The sequence below is a fragment of the Lolium rigidum genome, chromosome 1 (assembly GCF_022539505.1).
Source record: "Lolium rigidum isolate FL_2022 chromosome 1, APGP_CSIRO_Lrig_0.1, whole genome shotgun sequence".
NCBI lineage: Eukaryota > Viridiplantae > Streptophyta > Magnoliopsida > Poales > Poaceae > Lolium > Lolium rigidum.
In genome coordinates this window covers 291,522,757-291,534,866 of record NC_061508.1, presented here as the reverse complement: position 1 = coordinate 291,534,866, position 12,110 = coordinate 291,522,757, and the positions used below count along the sequence as shown (strand labels likewise).

The 12,110-nt window shown below is 51.2% G+C and overlaps 1 pseudogene; it reads left to right on the top strand.

Moving 5' to 3' along the window:
* The first annotated feature begins 540 nt into the window (after nt 1–540).
* Nucleotides 541–1,963, top strand: LOC124683923 (annotated as a pseudogene).
* The last annotated feature ends 10,147 nt before the right edge of the window (nt 1,964–12,110 follow it).

Here is a 12,110-nt window from a genome sequence, read left to right as displayed (position 1 = left end):
AGTTCCTGCGGTATATTTCTATGCATTTCACATATCCTTCTACTATTTTTTGTACACAAGGTGAATAGCAAGGATAGGGTTCAGTTTTTATAACCATGTTATCCTGATTCATGTTTATCGTTTCTCTGATTGCTATACAGATGGATATAATAATTAAGTTTTAACTTCATTTAACGAGTCTTGTTTTCTATTACTTTTTGTTACAAAATTGTAAGAAAAAATAGCACATCACAGTTAATCTTAGAAGCAAGCGTAGCATTTACTTATTTTGATGTTTTTAGCATCAGAAATGTGCAAACTCAAAGTGCCTAGCTAGGTCTTACCCAAATTAGAACCTACTCTGATGACTGATCTCACAGAGGTGAACTAAAAATAACTAGTGGACAAGCAACCCTGCTTAACCGGCAGCCACAACCAGAAAATAGCAAATGGGCATGCCATAAACATAGCGAACACTTGTCCCCCGAACCGAGATGTATATAAAGCTTCACCACTCGAGCTTCTCACAGAATCAAGGACCAGAGAACTTGGACAAATAAAATGGCGTTCAGGGATGTTGCGATCAGAGTCTTCTTCCTCTTGTTGGTGGTGAGCGCGGCGTACGCCAAAGACAAGGAGGAGAAGAAGGATGAGAAGAAGGATGAGAAGACGGAGGGCGCAAAGTCCGAGGCTGACGGGACCTACGACATCACCAAGCTCGGCGCCAAAGACGATGGCAAGACAGACTGCACCAAGGTACGCAATCAAGAAACGACGATGATATGCATGGGTGACGATGAGTTACGATAACTGATCATGTGGTCGTGGTGGGATGCGATGGCAGGAGGTGGAGGAGGCATGGGCTTCGGCATGCGGTGGCACCGGGAAACAGACGATCGTCATCCCAAAGGGGGATTTCCTGACTGGACCTCCTGAATTTCACCGGACCATGTAAGGGGGACGAGCGTGACCATCAAGCTAGAGGGCAACCTTCTGGCCTCCAACGACCTGGCCAAGTACAAGTCTAACTGGATCGAGATCATGCGCGTCAAGAACCTCGCCATCACGGGCAAAGGCACGCTCGACGGCCAGGGCAAGGCCGTCTGGACCAAGAACAGCTGCGCCAAGAGCTACGACTGCAAGATCCTGCCCAACGTACGCCTACGCCTATGTTCTTGGCTGCAAAAATCTCATTCATCTTATATATTTGTCTAACAATGTGGCGGTGCAGTCACTGGTGCTGGACTTCTGTGACGACGCGCTCATCGAAGGCATCACCATCCTCAACTCCAAGTTCTTCCACCTCAACATCTACGAGTGCAAGGGCGTGACTATCAAGGACGTGATCGTCAGCGCGCCTGGGGACAGCCCCAACACCGACGGCATCCACATGGGCGACTCCTCCAAGGTCTCAATCATCGACACCAAGATCGGCGTCGGCGACGACTGCATCTCCATCGGCCCCGGCAGCAAGGAGGTCAACATCAGCGGCGTCACCTGCGGTCCAGGCCACGGCATCAGCGTGGGCAGCCTCGGACGGTACAAGGACGAGAAGGACGTGACAGACATCACCGTCAAGAACTGCGTGCTCAAGGGCTCCACCAACGGCCTCCGGATCAAGTCGTACGAAGACGCCAAGTCGCCGGTCGTAGCGTCCAACTTCCACTACGAGAACGTCCAGATGGACGACGTCGGCTACCCCATCATCATCGACCAGAAGTACTGCCCCAACAAGATCTGCCCCTCCAAGGGAGACTCCGCCAGGGTCACCGTCAAGGACGTCACATTCACCAACATCACCGGCACCTCTTCCACCCCCGAGGCCGTCAGCCTGCTTTGCTCCGACAAGAAGCCGTGTGAAGGTGTCACCATGAACGACGTCAAGATTGAGTACACCGGCAAGAACAACAAGACCATGGCTGTTTGCACCAACGCCAAGGTCACCGCTAAGGGTGTCGACAAGGCTAACAGCTGTGACGCGTGAGCCATTCTTCCACACCGTCTGGCATCCGACATAAGCCATTTTTGAAGAGATAATTAACCACCAGACCACGCGTGCATCCTGGGGATCGTTGCCACGAGTGCAAGGGCGTGACTATCAAGGACGTGATTTCTTTCTTCGTATTTGTAATCTACCACGTAAATTAATTTGCATCTTTTTTATTTTTTCTTTTTTACAACAAGAAAGAAGAGACACAGACCGCTCCAGGAGATCATCTATTAGTTTAATTTCTTCCTGGGTTTGATCATTCTTCTTTTGTTAAGAAAATTAATGTATGTGCCGGCTCAGAGCCAGCCAAAGGCAAGGTCGTTGATTGATTTTGATTCTTGTGCTGACAACAACAAAATTCATTTTTACATTGATCAGAGTATCGGCTTTTCATACACTTCTCCTTCCGATCACAATTACACCGCGTTTTAGGTTTGGCTAAAGTCGAACTGTGTAAAGTTTGTGAGAATATTTATGAAAAAATAGACCTTGTCAAGCAATTTCAAGTAGTCTTCACGACTTCACGTGAGACATCTACATTTCTATACATATGGAGGCTAATTCAACACCGATTGCCAGTTAACCATATTTTGGACCATCAATTATGATTATATATTCTTTTCTTGAATGAAACTGCTGAAGAAAAGTGTTCTTTCATTAATGAACACTTCAACTGAATCAACAACAAAGGAATATAGGAAATAGAGGGCTAGCAGATAAAAAAATGTAAGAAACATCTCATTAATAAACAGATACATTGCTTATGCTGGTGTACGAATGGACTATACTGCTAGGACGTAATTAATTAGTCCATCAATACCGAATTAGTTACCGGCAGTAACTAAAAAACAAAACACTTGAGTTGATCGGGATCGACGGACTTGATGGCACCTGATCTGAGTACCTTCCTATCATCTGGCGGGTGAAGAGGGGAAACACCAGCTAGCGACGGCCGACGTCCTAGAAAGTCCGTAGAGAGATTCGATTTGATCGAAGGGGGAAATTAGCCAACTTGTGGACTTACCAAAAGAAAAGCGGCCAGAGGCTCAAACGAGCAACAAATGAGCAGCAATCAGTATGCACCTGGTCACCACGGTATCTTCTTAGGTCATTATGAATGGCCATAAGGTTGCAGCATTTCTTACCCTCCAGGGGGTCCGTCTTGGTGATCCGATATCACCATATCTTTTCTTATTAGCAGTAGAGGGTCTTTTGTTCCATTTAAAACACCACATTTTATCATCAGAGCTCCATAGATTAATAGAGGTGCCATCGGCTCCGACGGTTAGTCACCTCCTTTTCGTCGATGACAGCTTGTTGCTATTCAAGGCAGATACGGAGAGTGCGAGTAGAGTTCAACATATCTTGGATCTCTATTGCATGGCCTTAGGACAGAGGATCGATCAACGGCGATAAATCTTCGATCTTTTTCAGAAAGGGGTGCCCGGTGGGTATTAAAAATGGTGTCAAGGTTGTGCTCAATGTGCACAACGATACAATAAATGAGAATCATCTGTTGGATCTCTATTGCACCGCCAAGACGCCACCCAACCTACAGGTTCTGGAGGTAGTTGTCCAAGCTTGGCTGACCCGTCGCCCGCCGACCTACTCCCCCCGCTGACTGCGGCCCTTCCGCCAGCGATTTGGTGTCCCCTCCCCTGTCCTCCGAGGTACTGCAGGGTAGGATAATATTTTCTCCCACACTAGCGGCAATTCCTTGACCATGTCGTGACCACCATCGATTATCAACTACGCGTGGCCAACGTGTTTGACACAAAGTATCAAAGGTAATTTATTTTAACTTTATTTTTTTCTATTTTTAATTGTAGAAATAGTTTGTAATATGTATTTTTTTTAGATGGTTTTGAACGACTACACCACATCCGATGAGTAGTTTGAAATGGAAGAGGAGGAAGAGATTGTGGGTATTGTTTTGTTGTTGCATTTGAATAAAATACGGAAGAGGCGCAACCATGGTGGATCTACAAAAGATTTCATGGAGGAGTAGTGGAGGTGGAATTATTATCTCTATGTCATGTCGTTATATTTGATGAACTCTATGTTGTTTCTGGGTTGATTTCGTGTGCTATTATGAAGCATTTGATTTTTTCGATAAAGGGAATATATTAATATCAAAAAGATACCAATTACACCCAGCCTCTGCAACAACGCACCACCCTAATGGCACTACGGATGCACACAACAAAAAAATGGAAAAGAAAAACTAAGAAACAAAAGTCCCGCTACAGTATCTCGGGCCTAACAACAGCAATACATCCACCGCCAAGACAACACCTGAAATACAGACTCTCCAAAAATGACGCCTCCAAGAAGGAAACAGTGCTCTAACACCGCCGTCGCCCGATCAAGGATCTTAGGTTTTCACCCTGAAGATAGTCCCCTCTCTCAAAACAATGCCTCTAACAAGGTCATTGTCAGCCACAATCAATTAAGGCCAGACCTTGGGTTTTCACACTGAAAGGTAGGACTCTGAACTTCACCTGTGTTGTCGCCCCCACTTTCATACCGCTGCTGTGAAGCCCGGAACACCAAGCAAGTCCTTCAACAGCGCGAAAACTTGAATCTCCCTTAGCTAGTCCTTCCCTCCGGCATTCATGAACTTCTCTTCTTCCGACTTTCATCATGCATCCATAGTCACTTGATGTCAACACAGAAAAAGAGCTTCCCGCCGCTCCCTCCAGAACCAATCGGTCGGAATAAAATCATGGGTGCGCACGATCGAATACCACCGATCTAGCAAACTCCAGGCAAAAAAGCACTGTTACATTCGCCGGCGGAGCCTTCCGGAACTCAACACTCTGGCCAGATCACGAGTCCAGGCCTCCGATAGATCTTCCTCTTCAATATCCTTTTCAAGAAATCACCGTCGCCCAAATAATAAACGTGTGCTCCCGATCGCACCGCCACGGAGACAGTTCGCGCGATATCCCGCCCAATATTTTACAGTGGGCTCGAGGCGTGGCAAGCCTCTAGCCGGTAGTTCTCCCCGGGCCTCCCGCTCGACCCATTCGCTCACACCCCAAAGCCTTCGTCCCGGCCGAGGCGGCATCGCGCGCGGCCGTCGCCGTTCTCCCAGACAAGCGGCGCTACACCGCACTGTGTGACTGCGCCTGTCGCCCATAGGCTCTGCACCGCGCAGCACGAGGCCGCCGGCGAGCACACGGCGCCGGCCGTGCACACATCGATCGAGCCCGATCCATCCATCTGACGATCTCGTGTCCCCTCTGTGCAGGGCATCTCCCCGTAGGTATGGATCACTGAGCTGCCATGGATGAGGCTGCGCGTCGTGCGAGAGAGGCAGCTGGAGGCGTTTTGAAATCCCAACTGAATTTTTTGATTGATCCAAGAACCTCGTAGCTCCAATGCTCCATACGTGTATATCTGCTGATTTAACTGCATTTGGTGGCCAACCATCAGGACATGCATGCCCATCCCTCTATATAAAGCACCTTGATCCGCGAAGACGAAAGCCATCCAATCCAAGCTAGCTTACTCTTCTCTCTGCCTCTCTCACCCAAACGTCGGCAGCACTGTCTTTCCTCCTGCACAATGGCGACGGCTCAGGTTTAAACCAAATAGCTAGCTAGTAGTGCTTCCTTGATTTCTCATGTTGTCTCACAGTCTCGGCATACCTGAATGGCAATGAGCCTCAATTGTACCATGCATATATAAGCGTAAATCAACATATTACTTGCGTGGCGTGTTTTAGTCACTTTTGTTTCTGTCTTTTGGATCATAGGTTCAGCAAGTCGTGGCGGCACCTGCGCACGACAACAGCTGCGTAAAGGAGGAAGAGAAGAACCACCAGATCATCCAAGACACGCCCTGCGCCGAGGTGAAAGAACCAGCTTCTCATGCCAAGGTACACGACGATAATGGGGGCTGCAAGGACGAGGAGGGCAAGGGCGAGCTGGAAGTCGCCGCCACCGACACCAACACCGATGAGGGTCAGGGCATAGCACAGGAGGTCGCAGCCAAGCTCGCCATCCAGAACGGCCCTGCAGAAGCAGAAGCTGAGCACACCAAGGAAGGACGATCCGGCCGTGGGGCGAAGAAGACAGACAAAGCAGCCGCCAAGGCCAAGGGGGCGATCGTTCCCGTCGACGACGATACCGACGATGACGTCGCTGCGCCCGAAGGGGTAAAGAAGACCGAGAAAACGGCGGTCATCCCCATCGACGACGAGATTGACGATGAGGTTGTTGCGCCCGCAGATGACCAGGCTCCGGTGGCAGCATCTGTCGCTCCTGAAGAGGCGGCGGAGGCAGCCGAGGAGGAAGTGACCAAAAATGGCAAGGAAGATGCATGTGAGGAGAAGGCTCACGAGGAGTAGTAGGGTGTCGTTGCGTTGCGCTTTGCTTTGCTTTGTCGGTGTTAGTTTATCCAAGTCAATAAGGAACGGTAAAAGGTGCTGAGTAGTGAATTTGGTCAGGTTTAAGGTTGTAATCCAAGAGTCCAGTCGATCCATATTACTGTCATGTAAGTGTATTGCCTACAATAAAATCGTGTCGTGTTGTGAAAAGGGAGCCTTTTTTAAGTTATCACCGCACGAAACGGAGCAAGAGAAAAACTGTAGGGCCGCCTCTACCTCCGCTTTATTCATAGGTTGGCTTCCCTCCTCCGAGCTAGCCTTCGTCGGTGTCAGAGCATCTCGCACAAGCCTCAACCGACTGCTCCCCAAACGCGCACGGATTGAGTTGGCGTCAGGACGTGTTTCAGTTCAGTTGCCGCTTGGGGACGTCGCTTCCCAGTCGCGTCCCCCAAACAAAATTTCGCAAATTTTAAACTTAACTAGATTCGATTAGATTCGTCCAAACTTACATAGATTCGAACGAAATTTGACTAACTTTAAACTAAACCTAATCTAGAACCACTTGCGGCGGCCGGAGGCGTCGTAGTACTGCCGGAAGTTGTACATCTCCTCGGTGACGACCTCCTCCCGACGCGCTCGTCGACGGGCTCGTCCTTCACCAAGCCGCTTGGTCCTGCCTCGCCGTCGTCGGTGAGGTCCACTGCCGGCTTGCCGAGTCGCGGATGGACATGGCGATCGCCGCGTCCAGTCGCCTCTCCGAGCGTCCTTGTCGTCCATGGACGCCAAGAACGCCGCCCGCAGCCTGGGCAGTCCTCGGGGTCGTCCACCGCCGGGCGATGAGCCGGCTGCTGCCGCTCGTACTCCGCCGCGCAGCGCGCGCCCGCGACGCTTCCTCCGGCTCCTCCTTCACCTCCGGCCGGGATGAGGAGGGCGCCGCCGCGCCTCCCTTGCTGCCGCCGGCTGCCGCTGCTGCCACGCCTCGTGTTGGCGGCCGTCGCCGGCTCCTCCTTCACCTCCCGTTTGGGGACGGTGTACGGCGCCGACCGGTACGACGAGGACGGCGTCAATCGCGCCGGTCCCGAGGAAGAAGAGTGCGAGGAGGACGAGTACGTCGTCCTCCTCGGCTGCCATTGAGGAGACGGCGGCGGCGACGACGGCATCTCCGGCCTTGGAGCCGCCGTTGCGGATGCCGCGGATGACGTTGTCGAGGGTGCGCCCGGAACGCCCCCGGAACAGTGGCGCGGCCGTCCTTGTTCCAGCTATTGGGGCCGCCGACGAGGTTGTCGGTCGCTGTGCATCTCGATGTCGTACTTCGCCTTGGAGTACGCGTCACCGCTCGTCCACCAGCGTCGTTGTTGTCGACCGCCCACGTCGGGATCCAACCGCTCCTGGGCGGTGAGTTGAGCCCGACGGGCCTTGACGGCGATCGCACCATTGCTCCGTGCGCGGCTCGGCGGCGGCGGAACGCCAATGCCGTTCACGCGCCATCTTCCGGCCGCCGGCTGCTAGGCGTGCCGCATGTCCGGCGGGACTGGATACCGGGCGTGGTACAGCGCCCACGCCTCCGCCACGATGAGGCTGCCGCGGCCGAAGCCGTTTCGCCGCGGCGATCTTGTGGGAGAACGGGCTCGACATTTTTTGAGCGGCGAGGAGAAGATCTCAGGAGGGGAGGCGGCGGCGACGAGAAGGATTATGAGCGGCGAGAACTGCGGGCGCCTTAAAACAGCGGCGGCCGCGGTGGTTGCACACAATAACTCCGGCGCCGGACGGCCACGCGGCCATGCACGACGAGACCGCGTCCTCGCGTCGCCTGGGGAAAACAGGGACGCCATTAACGTCGCTTGACCAAAGGTAGGCGACGGGGTTTTAGCCTTCCCCGTGCCGCCGACGGGTCCGGCCCCGCGTCGGTTCGCCTCGCTTTTCGTTGTGTCCGGCGTCCCCGGTGCGTCCCCTGTGGGACGGGGACGGGCTCGGGGCGCCGGACACCGTATCGGGCCGCGCCGGACAAAAAAGGGCTTTGGGGGACGCGGCTGGAACGCATTTTCTGTCCGGCGCGCCCCAAATCCCTTTGGGGGACGGTTTGGGGGACGCGGCTGGAGATGCTCTTAGGAGGATTAAAGCATCTCCAGTCGCGTTTCCCAAAGCGTCCCTTAAACGGCACCGAATTGAGCGTTTGGAGGACGTGTTTCGTTCGTGCTGCGTTTGGGGGACGTCGCTCCCCATCCGCGTCCCCCAAACGCCGCCCCAAACACTATAATAGTCTTTTTTTTCCACAAACTAATACATAATTGGGAACGTGATTTACACGAAGACATAATTTGGAACATGGTTTTCCACAAACTAATACATAGTTTGAACCATGGTTGACACAAATATAAAATATTGCAAAAAAATTAAACCTAACTAGGCCGTGCATCGAAGGTTTTGTGTGTTCGCTGCCAAGAAAGAACACTCGAGGGCACACCCAGTCACCCAAACTGGAAAATCCAGCTAGTGAGGGTGCCCCTGTTGGTTCGTCCGAGGAAGAACAACCAGAAACCTCCGTGTATTTTTTCGCTGCGAAGAAACAACACTCTTCAGTCGTCGTACTCCTCGGCGTTGTCGCCGTGGTAGTTCCGGCGGCAACGTATCTCGTCGAACACCTTGACGCTCGCGTCCGTGTCGCCGAAGTAGGAGAACACGAGCATGAAGCCGGCTTCGAGGCGGTGGTAGCGCGCGAACTTCTCCCACCCGATGTGGAGGTACATCTTGCCGCGCGCGTCGTAGATCACGTCGACGATCCACCGGCAGCAGTGGCAGTCATCCTCCCGCAGATGCAGCGAGCCCGGGCGCTCGTCGTCGGCGACGAAGTCGGCGAAGTCGTCCGGCAGCCTATGGATGCCGTGTGGGTCGCCCTTGAGGACGACGATGAACTCGAACAGCACGGGCACCTCCTCGTCCTGCCTGTCTGACGATGAGGACGACGACGGCGTCGCAGGCGATGGCGAGCGTGCAGCTCTGCCGCGGCCGCGGCCACGACCACGGCCGCGAGCTCGGCCTCCGCCTCTATCAGCCATGGCGTCGACTCTTGAGATGGTGGCGGCTAGGGTTGGGGAGAGAGGCGCTAGGGTTTGTGTGTGAGAGGGACGATGAGAGGCGGCCCTTTTTTTATAGGCCGGAGGGAGGCGGGGGAGCGGTGGCACTCATTAACGCTGGCACGCAGAGCTAGGCGTGACGAGACGCTTCGCTGCGCCTCTGCGGGAACTGCACCGTCGATGCGCGCCAATAACTTCCGTCGCGAGGTAGGCGACGGTTAGGTTAAAATTCAATGTGCCGCTGACGGGTCGGCTCCGCCACTCCCCGCCTCACTTTTCGGTGCGTCCGACGTCCCCAGTTCGTCCCCTGTGGGATGGGGACGGGCTCGCGGCGCCGGACACCGTATCGGGGCGCGCCGGACAAAAAACGGCTTTGGGGGACGCTGTTGGGAACGTTTCTTTTTGTCCGGCGTGCCCCAAATCCCTTTGGGAGATGCTTTCGGGGACGTGACTGGAGATGCTCTTAGAAAAGCCGTTATATGTATAGAGTTTTTAATAAAAAATAGTATTTTTTTTTAGATTTTGTTAGTCGTCTTCTTTCTAGCATCCACCTAACTAGAGATTGCATTGTATACAATAAGTGATCTTGGGTTCTTCATTCAACGACGAGATCCTTCACGATGTCAACGGTTGTGCTTGAAGATTATAATATTCTAGGTATATGTCTTCAAATCTTGCTTCATGTTAATTTTGGATTTTTCTTTCTCATGGTTGTTGCGAGGAAGATTGTCCTTAAAATATTTCATGACTGATACACCCTCAGCGATGGTAATTCACACTCTCAAATCACCAGCCACGTCGACCAAGCTGTTTGATTGCTTTCCCCAAGCATGTTGGTGTTGGTCTCCTACCAATGTTGATTAACTATTTCGGTGGTGCTCTTTTAGATCTGGGTGGAGGCTCGGCGTCTCTTCCAATATGCATCTAGATGGTGTGGGAGTTTGGCTGCACCCAATAGCTTCGACTAGTGCAGGAAATACTATGGACTAGCTAAGTGCCCGCGCGTTGCCGCGAAATAATAAAGATAAATGTGCTTCTTCAGCAACTTGTTAAAAACCTTATGTTACATTTCAATCCATGCAACTACTTCTCCACCCTTCTAATGCATTTTCCGAGTTTGCTCTGGAATACATATTTAGTCAGGATAGAAAAACACATATACCCGTTATACTTTACTTGGCAGCTCACGTGGACCGTATCTGAGTTGGACCTGTGAGCTATCCCTTCTCGTCGCCTCTTCTCAGTTCAATTTTTCGATACAATATAATGTGTTACCTAGGTGTCCTGAATTTCCTACCGTGGTCAGCAGGAGTTAATTAAGAAAGTATGTGGATCCAGTCACGCAATATCAATCCATCACATTCCCTAAATAGAGATCATTCCAATTACATGTGTGATGACCCAGCAAAAAAAATTACATGTGTGATGTGTCTGGAAGTTGCAGGCTTGGATGCATGTTTTTTGGGTGAAGTAACACCTTGATCGGTAGCTGCTTGCATTGACCGCGAACTTGCATTTTCTCTGCCCTCGTTGGGCACAGCAGAATCCACAGGTGTGCAGATCCTAGAGTCTAGAGAGATCTTGGCAGCAGTACAACATTACAAGCCTGTAACCGAAAATCAGAAACCAGCGAGAACCATAGCCAAATTACATGCAAGCCTCACAGATTCTCTGTTAATGGTGATAGAAGCACTTGATGTCGACAACTTGACGCGGCATGCAAACGAACCATCTATATGGCGTGTTCGCAGGCCAAGGTGCAAGGCCGATCAGCGAACACGAGGTCGTGTGTCCTACTGTCCTTAGAACGAGCCGGATGGCATCAGCAGAGGAGGCGACACCAACGTTGTAGGGGTCCACGCAAAGGTGCTGTGCAGCAGAGCAGCCCGTGGCGCGCGGCAAGCATGGCCATCGTGCGGCGTTTCTGATGATGCCCGTGCAGCACGGAAGACTGGTATTGGAGCACACTGTATCAGGCAATGACTACGATTTAATCGACGCGAACGGACTGGGTTTCTCGGTTCTGGCCATTGAACGGACAGCACGAACGTACATACTCGCTCGTGTCACCACCACTCTCGCGCCGATCGGAATTCGGAACGGAGCGGTACAAGCATTTCTCTTTAGACTGATCTAGAGCTTTAGGACAACAAAATTGGGTGAGTAGTTATTTAGGATCACAGATGCATCAAGAGTGTAGGTATAAAGATCATCCCTCAAAAGATCACAAATGCCTATCAATTCAGGTATTGCACTACTGTGGCTGAATAGCTATATATAAACTCTTGATCTTAACTCCTCCTAAGGTAGTGCTTTTACTGTCGTCCATCTAGTCAACACAAACTACACTGGCCTTGATTGTACGGGGAAGACTTGGGTAGGATCAGGTCTTAGATAGGATCTATGAGATCAATTTTTTTGCAAAGACACAACATGTTGAAAAAATCTGAAAAAAAATCACAACACACATCTATGTTATATATGCAACGCCAAAAATTTGCAACTTTAAATTCGACATACATTTGGAGAGACAAAAAAGATAAATCTGAGTGTGAATAGTGTGAAATACTACTCAAGCAGATCTGACACTATTCACAATAGAATTTGTCTTTTTTTCTCCAAGTGTAGATCAGATTTTAGGCTGAAATTTCTTGGAGTTGTAGATACAACCTATATGCATGCTGTTTATTATTTTCAGATTTTTTCGCCTGTTCAAAGTATGTTTTTTCTAGGT